The sequence below is a fragment of the Triticum aestivum genome, chromosome 3B (assembly GCF_018294505.1).
Source record: "Triticum aestivum cultivar Chinese Spring chromosome 3B, IWGSC CS RefSeq v2.1, whole genome shotgun sequence".
NCBI classification, from domain to species: Eukaryota; Viridiplantae; Streptophyta; class Magnoliopsida; order Poales; family Poaceae; genus Triticum; species Triticum aestivum.
The window spans coordinates 457,269,727-457,280,710 of record NC_057801.1 but is presented as its reverse complement, the minus strand read 5'-3'; positions in this window follow the sequence as shown (position 1 = coordinate 457,280,710).

Genomic DNA, 10,984 nt, shown 5'->3' with positions numbered 1-10,984 from the left:
ACAGGTGTTGGCACGGACATCGGCTTCGACTTTTCGTCCCTCAGCCCGAGGGGGGAGAGGAAGGCAGCAGATGAGGAGGAGGACGATTAAGCGCTCTACCCGTCGTTGTTTCCATCCTTACGAATCATGTCGCCCTCCTTGATTTGACTTGTCTTTATCTTGGCAGGGACGTGGAGACGTTGGCCCAGTGGGTGAGGAAGAGGGCCAAGGCTTTGGCGGGCAACCAGCCCCCGGCGGGCACCTCAAGCACGCTACTGGTGGTGGTGAGCAGCCCGGACAACAGCCCGCGGCACAGCCCCCAGCGTAGGTTCACCATCCACCCTTTGCCCATGCTTGCCGGGGTCCGATTCTCTTGTCGTTGACCTTGCTGCGGTTTGTAGGAGAAGAACAGCAGCAGCAGGAGCCACCAAGGGCCTCCCTCACCATGCTGCACCCATCGACCACACCGCCCTGTGGGGCGTCCCCAACAAGGGCGCCAAATACCGAGCCCCTATGCACAGAGGAGGAGGTAGACTAGGGCGCTGGCGGCTCCGTCCCGGCAACAGATGTCGGTGGGGAGGGGGCCACTTCTTCCCGGCCCGGCACGAGTGAGTCATTTGTTCTCCCCTGCTCTTCTTTCTTTTCCCCTGAACCTCGGCTTTGGCCCTGCCTCATTTCCTCCTTCGGCGTCCAGGTCCCCCCCTCCCGGCAGACCAGGGGGACACCGACACCATCATCAAGGAGGTTTCCACGGACGCCGTGGCCGAGGCTGAGAAGGTCGCCGCCAAGGAGGCCGCCGAGACCGCGGCTGAGGAGGCCGCCAAGGAACTTGCTGGAGAGACCGGCAAGGGCGCCGCCGAGGAGGCCGGCAAGGGCGCTGCTGAGGAAGAGGCCGGCAAGGCCTCTACCGAGGAGGAGGCTAGCAAGGCCTCTGCCGAGGACGAGGTGGTCGATGACCAACCATCCTCGTTTGTTGCCTCCGGCCTAGGAAAGTACCTGAAGGTGAGCGACGACGTGTTCGTTCACCTCCCAGGGATGGCGAGCACTAGGGCGTCGGAAAAGGGGGAGGTGTTTGACGATGAAGTGCTCGGTGCCGCCGGGCTCGAGGTCGTCGACGAGCTGAGCGCTGGTGGCGGCACTCAAGAGGAGCGGCTCCTCCAGGACATGAGTGCCAACTTCAACAAGCTTCACACGCTCAACCGTGCCTGTCTGGACAAGGCGAAGTCCAAGGAGGCGGTGGCGCACAAGGTGGAAGCAGACCTTGCGGAGCACGTCGCCGAAGCGCAGGCTTGGTTCCGCCAGGCTCACGAGGAGCTGAAGGCCGCCCAAGACCAGCTGGCGCAGCGTGATCTGGAGCTCCTCCTAAAGCAGGCCGACATTGAGAAGGCCCGGGAGGAGGCGAGGGAGGAGGCCTCCAAGGCCGAGGCCATCCGGTCTCAGCGCAAGGCCGAGCTAAACTCCCAGGAGGAGGATCTTTCCGCCCGTGAGACGACGCTTGCCACTACGCTTTGCGGCAAGGACGAGGAGGTCGAGAAGCTTGCTACGGCACGGACCCAAGAGCTGGAGCACAAGCACAAGGAAGCGCTTGATGCCCAGGCTCTGGCCCACGGCAACAGGGTGAAGGAGCTGGAGGTGGAGCGGGATGGCCTGGCGAAGCAAATCCTGGAGCTGTCCTCATAGAAGAACACGCTCAATGAGGCTCTGGTCGAGGCGCATTCCACGGTCCTTAGCAAGGCTGGGCAGCTCTCCACGGCCAATGACACCATCAAGGACCTGAAGCTCAAGCTGGGGAGCCTTGAGGGGGCGCTTTCGGAGGCCCAGACCCGGGAAGGAGCCCTGACCAAGAGCCTGGCGGAGGAGAAGCAGCTGCGGAAGAACGACGCCGCCAACCACGCAGATTCCTGAAGGGCGACAAAATTTGGACCGGCCGCCTCGCCGACGTCGCCAACAGGATCACCAAGCAGTTGGTCGACATGAAGATGCCGGAGTGAGGTACGCCCCGGAACCGGGTGCGGGCCCCCATGCCAAGCTGACCTTGTCCTTTGAGGGTGTTCTTGGTGCCCTGGAATGGCTTGATTCCAACTGGGCGAGCTCCTTGGCCAACGAGTCCCAGATAATTTGCCAGGGCACCATGACCAAGGTTCTCACCAACCTGGCATACTGGAACCCCTACCTCGACTTCGACGCCATGCTGGACAGCTTGTCGGGCGATGTAGACCTCTCGGGGATCGAGGAGCGCATCGAGCCCATCATCAGCCACGTCAGCGGAATCCAGATGATAGAAGGACAGCGTCATGATTAGCCACCCCTTTTCTTGTTGCCGCTGCAGGTTCATGACCAAGACAATTCATATCTTTAGTTAGAACCGCAACAACAATTGGTGTAATATAACTCTGCAGTACTTTTAATATGATTCATGTTATTTCCCTGTTCAACCTTTCTCTGTATGTCCGCCCTACGCTTACTGGGTAGGCTTGTCGGCGCGTAAACCCCAACCGCTATGCTTTGAAGGACGGGTCCTTTAGCGGCCGGCAGGGTGTGCTTGCTGCCACGCGAACCACCTTGCCGATCTTAGCGCGGCCGCTCGAACTGTCGAGCGGACTCGAGGCAGAGTGAGGGCGTTGCCAATAGCAAAAGGCCACCTTGCCACTCTCGACGCAGCCGCTCGCTCTGTTGAGCGAACTCGAAACAGACCAAGAGTGTTGTCGATAATGGAAGGGCCCCACTGCGTGCAGGTTTCCCATACAAAGGACAGATCTCCGAGGAAGATAACCTTATATAAAAAGGAATTACTCGAAGTTTCTGCATGACTTAGCTTGTCCATTGTCGTGCAGACGCCTTCTGCACCTGGTGACGGAGCTGCTCGCTTGGCCGCCTTCTTCTTGGGAGCCATGGCAATGAGGAGTTGTGCTACTAGCTGCTAAACCAGATTCTCACAACTGCGTCCCCTGCCTGGCGCGCCAAAGATGTCGGTGCGGAGATGACACCTATGGGATCACAAGAATCCCTACTATGGTTGTGGGGCGCGGGGTGGTGAGAAGAGCGAGATCAGCAGTCAGTACGAGCACACGCGGGTCGTTTACCCAGGTTCAGGCCATAGAGCTGTGTAATACCCTAGTCCTGCTTTGATGTGTATATTTGTGTTCTTGAGGTTCTTGAACTAGCTACAAGGAGCGTAACTCGTTCCAAAGTCCCAATCCTTCTCCGGGGTGCCTTGGGCCTCCTTTTATAGGTAAGGGGATCGCCACAGGAGGTGGCATCGGGGCATTGTAGCTAAGCCTATCGCTAGCTATTACGGGACAAGACACATTTAATGTGCCCCCTGACGTGTCCCCTCCACTTTATCGCCACCTCGCCCTGCTTTGACATGCACTTGGGCTAGCGAGGCGGTCAGCGCCATGTAAGCTGACAGGCAGCTGAGGTGGCGCGGTGGTAGGGCCTTCACGAAGGTTTGCATGCCACCACGTAGTCATGTGCTGAGTTGGTCGAGGAGCCTTACGTAAACACGCAAGTGCCCGCACAGCTGGTGGGCTGGCAGTCGCATGGGAGCGGTGGCAGAAGCTTGGCAGGTGCGGGCCTGGTTGCGGCCTCGCGGACGCCCTCGGCAAGGGCCTTGCCGGGGCCCCGGCAAGGGTCTTGCCGTGGCATTGCCGTCGTCCCCGGCAAGGATCTTGCCGGGGGTCTTGTGATTTTCCTCGGCAAGAATCTCGCCGAGGTTCGTCGTCTTCTATTCCTCCTCTGATTTGAAGTGTATCTTGTCTTCACAAAGATCTGCATGCCATCACGGAGGGCCTCCCGAGCCTTGGTCCCAACGCGGTTGGTGGCGCTGGAGGAACTGGGCCTCAAGGGAGGTCCACTTTGCTGGTGACGGGTAGGCTGCCCCGACAAGGTCCTTGCCGGGGTCGTGGAGGCCGCCCTGGCAAGGGTCTCGTCGGGGGGGGGGGCGGGGAGTCCACCTCGCCCTCTTGCACTTTGCGTTTTTGTCTTGATGTTGCTTTGGCCGTTTTGTGTCCTTGATTTCCTGTCTCTGCCTTGCTTAAGTGTGGTCGTGGGCGTGGCTCTAACTGCCCGTGCATGAATAAGGGGTACAAAAGAGCGCCCCTACTTTGGTACACCGACAGGATCGAAAAATCTTGTGCATATATAACCATACTAATAGAGTAGATGAGTCATTGGACTATAAAACAATAAGAAAACAAATGCCAAAATGGTAAGAAAAATGGTGAGCATCGGGAAACACAAGCTTAGTGTAGGGCATGTAGGTTACCTGCCACAGTTATCTACCAGGAGGTAAGGGATCGCACGCACACTGTGCGATTAAAAATTAACAGCGTCGCCTGCGTTTGGATCTATTGTGAGTTTTAGGTCGATTGGAAGTTAGCTTTCTCGTATTTACATAGAAAATATCAGATTACGTTTGAACATACATTTTTCATTGGGTCAAAACATAAGTTATCAAGTCTACGATGTGTAAACTACTATGATAGTTGCACATAATTTATTGGGATATGCTTGAACAAAAAATATTAGCAGGTAAAAAATTACAATAATGTTTTTAGGCGTAAGTTATCTACACTTTTAGCGCGTCTTCTAACTAGAAAAAAAGAAAGAAAATGTTCAAACAAGGGGAAATAAGTTTGGTTCACAAAAAAGAAAAGAAATAAAATATTTTTGTCACGTTACATGTAGTGTGGTAAAAAAAACTACCTAACTAATCGTATAACAAAGATCTGGATCTTATTGAAAACTACTAATCGGATGTGAGTTGGCTAGCTCGATGCACTATATTGCATGAGGTCATGGCTTCGATCCTCATTCCCACATAATTCTTTTTCTCGCCCTAGAAAATTGTTGCCGAAAAATCAGGAAAACAGATCAAGGCCCAGGCGTGCGGATCGGACGGCGATGAGATCGTCCGGATCTGTTGCGAAATTCCAGTCGACTGTAATTTAGCTTTATCGTATAAATAAAGAAAGAGTTCATTACAGTACCTTAAAGTCGTGGTTTATTTTCTTATACCAACGGAGCTCATGATATTTTCTGTTGAACTTTTGTGTTGTGAAGTTTTCAAGTTTTTGGGTAAAGATTTGATAGATTTTGGAATAAGGAGTGGCAAGAGCCTAAGCTTGGGGATGCCCCAGAAGGCATCCCCTTTTTCGTCTTTGTCTATCGGTAACTTTACTTGAGGCTATATTTTTATTCATCACATGATATGTGTTTTTCTTGGAGCGTCTTGTATGATTTGAGTCTTTGATTTTTACTTTACCACAATCATCCTTGTTGTACACACCTTTTGGGAGAGACAGACATGAATCAGAATTTATTATAATACTCTATGTGCTTCACTTATATCTTTTGAGCTAGATAATATTGCTCTAGTGCTTCGCTTATATCTTTTTAGAGCACGGTGGTGGTTTTATTTTATAGAAATTGTTGATCTCTCATGCTTCACTTATATTATTTTGAGAGTCTTTTAGAACAACATGGTAATTTGCTTTGGTTATAAAATTAGTCCTAATATGATGGACATCCAAGATGGGTATAACAAAACTTTCATATAAACTGCATTGAATACTATGAGAAGTTTGATTCTTTATGAATGTTTTGAGATATGAAGATGGTGATATTAGAGTCATGCTAGTAGAGTAGTTGTGAATCTGAGAGATACTTGTGTTAAAGTTCATGATTCCCGTAGTATGCACGTATGGTGAACCGTTATGTGATGAAGTTGGAGCATGATTTATTTATTGATTGTCTTCCTTATGAGTGGCGACCGGGGACGAGCGATGGTCTTTTCCTACCAATCTATCCCCCTAGGAGCATGCCCGTACTACTTCATTTCGATGACTAATAATTTTTTGCAATAAGTATGTGAATTCTTTATGACTAATGTTGAGTCCATGGATTATACGCACTCTCACCCTTCCACCATTGCTAGCCTCTCTAGTACCGTGCAACTTTCGCCGGTACCATACACCCACCATATACCTTCCTCAAAACAGCCACCATACCTACCTATTATGGCATTTCCATAGCCATTCCGAGATATATTGCCATGCAACTTTCCACCGTTCCATTTAGTATGACACGCTCCATCATTTTCATATTGTCTTGCATGATCATGTACTTGACATCGTATTTGTGGCGAAGACACCGTTCATAATTTTTTATACATGTCACTCTTGGATCATTGCACATCCCGGTACACCGCCGGAGGCATTCACATAAAGTCATATTTTGTTCTAAGTATTGAGTTGTAATTCTTGAGTTGTAAGTAAATAAAAGTGTGATGATCTTCATTATTAGAGCATTGTCCCAGTGAGGAAAGGATGATGGAGACTATCTTTCCCCCACAAGTCGGGATGAGACTCCGGACTAAATAAAAAAAGAGGCCATAAAAAAAAGAGAAAAGGCCCAAATAAAAAAATGAGAGAAAAAGAGAGAAGGGGCAATGCTACTATCCTTTTACCACACTTGTGCTTCAAAGTAGCACCATGATCTTCATGATAAAGAGTCTCCTATGTTGTCATTTTCATATACTAGGGGGAATTTTTCATTATAGAACTTGGCTTGTATATTCCAATGATGGGATTCCCCAAAAGTGCCCTAGGTCTTCGTGAGCAAGCAAGTTAGATGCACACCCGCTTAGTTTCTTTTGTTGAGCTTTCATACACTTGTAGCTCTAGTGCATCCGTTGCATGGAAATCCCTACTCACTCACATTGATATCTATTGATGGGCATCTTCATAGCCCGTTGATACGCCTAGTTGATGTGAGACTATCTTCTCATTTTTGTCTTCTCCACAACCACCACTCTATTCCACTTATAGTGATATGTCCATGGCTCATGCTCATGTATTACGTGAAAATTGAAAATGTTTGAGAACATCAAAAGTATGAAACAATTGCTTGGCTTGTCATCGGGGTTGTGCATGATTAAATATTTTGTGTGATGAAGATAGAGCATAATCAGACTATGATTTTGTAGGGATAGCTTTCTTTGGCCATGTTATTTTGAGAAGACATGATTGATTTGTTAGTATGCTTGAAATATTATTGTTTTTATGTCAATATTAAACTTTTGTCTTGAATCTTTCGGATCTGAACATTCATGCCACAATAAAGAAAATTACATTGATAAATATGTTAGGTAGCATTCCACATCAAAAATCATGTTTTTATCATTTACCTACTCGAGGGAATCGATCACGGAGGGCTTCTACATCAACACCATTGCCTCTCCGATGAAGCGTGAGTAGTTTACCACAAACCTTTGGGTCCATAGTTATTAGCTAGATGGCTTCTTCCCTCTCTTTGATTCTCAATACAAAGTTCTCCTTGATGTTCTTGGAGATCTATTTGATGTAATACTCTTTTGCGGTGTGTTTGCCGAGATCCGATGAATTGTGGATTTATGAACAAGATTATCTATGAATATTATTTGGTTCTTCTCTGAATTCTTATATGCATGATTTGATATCTTTGCAAGTCTCTTCGAATTATCAGTTTAGTTTGGCCTACTAGATTGATCTTTCTTGCAATGGGAGAAGTGCTTAGCTTCGGGTTCAATCTTGCGGTGTCCTTTCCCAGTGACAGTAGGGGCAGCAAGGCACGTATTGTATTGTTGCCATCGAGGATAAAAATATGGGGTTTATATTATATTGCTTGAGTTTATCCCTCTACATCATGTCATCTTGCTTAATGCGTTACTCCGTTCTTATGAACTTAATACTCTAGATGCATGCTAGATAGTGGTCGATGTGTGGAGTAATAATAGTAGATGCAGAATCGTTTCGGTCTAATTGACACAGACGTGATGCCTATGTTCATGATCATTGCCTTAGATGTCTTCATAATTATGCGTTTTTCTATCAATTTCTCGGTAGTAATTTGTTCACCCACCGTAATACATGCTATCTTGAGAGAAGCCACTAGTAAAACCTATGGCCCTCGCGTCTCTTGTGCATTATATTAAAGTCTCTTTTCCATTATATTGCATCTCTTTAAATCTCGTTTACTATTTTGCAATCTTTACTTTCCAATCTATACAACAAAAATACCAAAAATATTTACTTTACTATCTCTATTAGATCTCACTTTTGCGAGACACCGTGAAGGGATTGACAACCCCTTTATGTGTTGGTTGCAAGGTTCTCGATTGTTTGTGCAGGTACTAGGTGACTTGTGTGCCGTCTCCTACTAGATTGATACCTTGGTTCTCAAAACTGAGGGAAATACTTAAGCTACTTTGCTGCATCACCCTTTCCTCTTCAAGGGGAAAACCAACACAAGCTCAAGAGGTAGCATCCACCGGGGTAGTGCGTTGGAGGGACCACAGTTGAGCAGCTACTGGAGACCATGAGAATGAGGGGCGGTGCCAGAGGGAGGAGCAGCCGGAGATATTTGGCCCTACCCGCCGGCCGTGTAGCCTAGCTGGACAGAGCATCATCGAGGACCAGGCGAGATGGGACCAGTGGCGACGGCTCGCTCGAGGAACCCTAGCGCTCTAGGGAGGTGATCGAGGTAGAGGGAAAGGGGAGAGAAGATGCAAGCGGGCAGGGCAATGAACGCTTGCGTGTTTGTTTTTACTTTAGGGTCAGGTGTGATGCGGGTGTGAGCAGTGGCATTTTGAGTGTAATATAGGCAGATGAAAGGATCAAGAAGAGGTGTCTAGAGGGGGGTGATTATACCCTCAACAAATAAAGGTGGCAGTTTTTTTTCAAGTTGAGGTGGTAGATTAACACAATTTTAACATACGCAATACAATTCAAGCAAGCATGCAAAGAGTATATGAGCAGCGGAAAGTAAAGCATGCAACTTGCAAGAAAGTAAAGGGATGGGATTGGAGTGTGCAAACGCAATTGGAGACACGGAGATTTTTGGCGTGGTTCCGATAGGTGGTGCTATCATACATCCACGTTGGTGGAGACTTCAACCCATGAAGGGTAACGGTTGCGCGAGTCCACAAAGGGCTCCACCCACGAAGGGTCCATGAAGAAGCAACCTTGCCTATCCCACCATGGCCATCACCCATGAAGGACTTGCCTCACTAGGGTAGATCTTCACGAAGTAGGCGATCTACTTGCCCTTACAAACTCATTGGTTCAACTCCACAATCTTGATGGAGGCTCCCAAGTGACACCTAACCAATCTAGGAGACACCACTCTCCAAAAGGTAATAGATGGTGTGTTGATGATGAACTCCTTGCTCTTGTCCTTCAAATGATAGTCTCCCCAACACTCAACTCTCTCTCATAGATTTGTCTATGGTGGAACGATGATTTGAGTTGAAAGCAACTTGGGAAAGGCTAGAGATCAAGATTCTTGTGGTTGGATTGGAATATCTTGGTCTCAACACATGAGTAGGTTGTTCTCTCTTAGAAAATGAATGTTGGAAGTGTAGGCACGTTCTGATGGCTCTCCTCACGAATGAAGAATGGGTGGAGGGGTATATATAGCCTCCACACAAAATCTAGCCGTTACACACAGATTCCCAAACTCGGTGGGACCAAATGGTGAAACTCGGTCAGAAGATTTAGCAAGGTTTCGCATGCCCACATGACCTAACCGTCTATGCCACAACTAGCCTTTAGAAGATTTAGCAATTAAGCAAGTTCTAGATTGAGCCTTTTTAGTGAAATCAACAATGTATAGATCACCTCTACGTATGCTGGTAAAGACCATTTTATGATTATCTCTTCGAAACACTTGGCAATCTACTTCAGTAAATAGGACATTGAATCCAAAGTCAACTAGTCTAGATACAGAAAGTAGATTGTAGCCAAGAGATTAAACGAGCATAACATTTTGCATGGAGCTATCATGTGAGATGGCCACCTTATCGAGGCCAACCACCTTACCCTTTGAGTTATCACCAAAAGTAACATACTTTCAAGGGTCGTCATTTTTAGCAAGCTCACGAAACATATCTTTGTCTCCGGTCATGTGATCGGTACATCCACTATCAAGGACCCACTCCTTTCCTCCGGCCATGTAGCCGCGAAGGTTAGCCATAAGACCAAAGTGTCTCATAGACTCATCAAGATCAAAGTCATTATCATCATCATCATCATCATAGTATCCATGTTCAACATCATCTTGCAAATGATCATTTCCTAGAGAGAGTGATTCATTAGATATATGAGTTTGACAATGTTCATCTCTATGAATTCTAATAGCTTCGGAAATAATATTTCTAATGATTCCAACATCTCCTTTGGCATGCATAATATTGGTAACCTCAAATAAACAATCTCCAAACTTAGGATCATTGGGATCATCTTATTCAAAGCAATAGACTTGTTAAGAATCTCATCTAAGTTTTTCAAGGAATAGTCCAGAAATCGTTCCTCAAGAAATCTCCATATATTATAAGCACAATTAAGAGTTGGCAAGTGACCAATCAAATTTCTAGGCAATCCTCGAGTGATAAGATTGATAGTTCTAAGATTGTGAATCATGTCAAGGGACTCATCATGGGTAGGATGCAAGGGATCAACAAGGGGTTCACAAGGAGTAGCAATATACTTGTTCAAGCAATATTCATGAAAAATTCCAAGCATCTCATTTTTCCACTCACTAAAGAACTCTCCATCAAGCATAGGCACTCTACGTCTAAGACTCCCCAACATAGACTCATCCATCTTCCACCAATGGTGATTAAACCAAAGCAATGGAGACCAATGCTCTGATACCAATTGAAAGGATCGAGAAGAGGTGTCAAGAGGGGTGATTAGATCCTCAACAAGTAAAGGTGGCAGTTTTTAAGTTTTTCAAGTTGAGGTGGTAGATTAACACAATTTTAAGCATACACAATACAATTCAAGCAAGCATGCAAAGAGTGTATGAGAAGCAGAAAGTAAAGCATGCAACTTGCAAGAAAGTAAAGGGATGAGATTGGAGTGTGCAAACGCAATTGGAGACATGGAGATTTTTGGCGTGGTTCCGATAGGTGGTGCTATCGTACACCCACGTTGGTGGAGACTTCAACCCACGAAGGGTAACG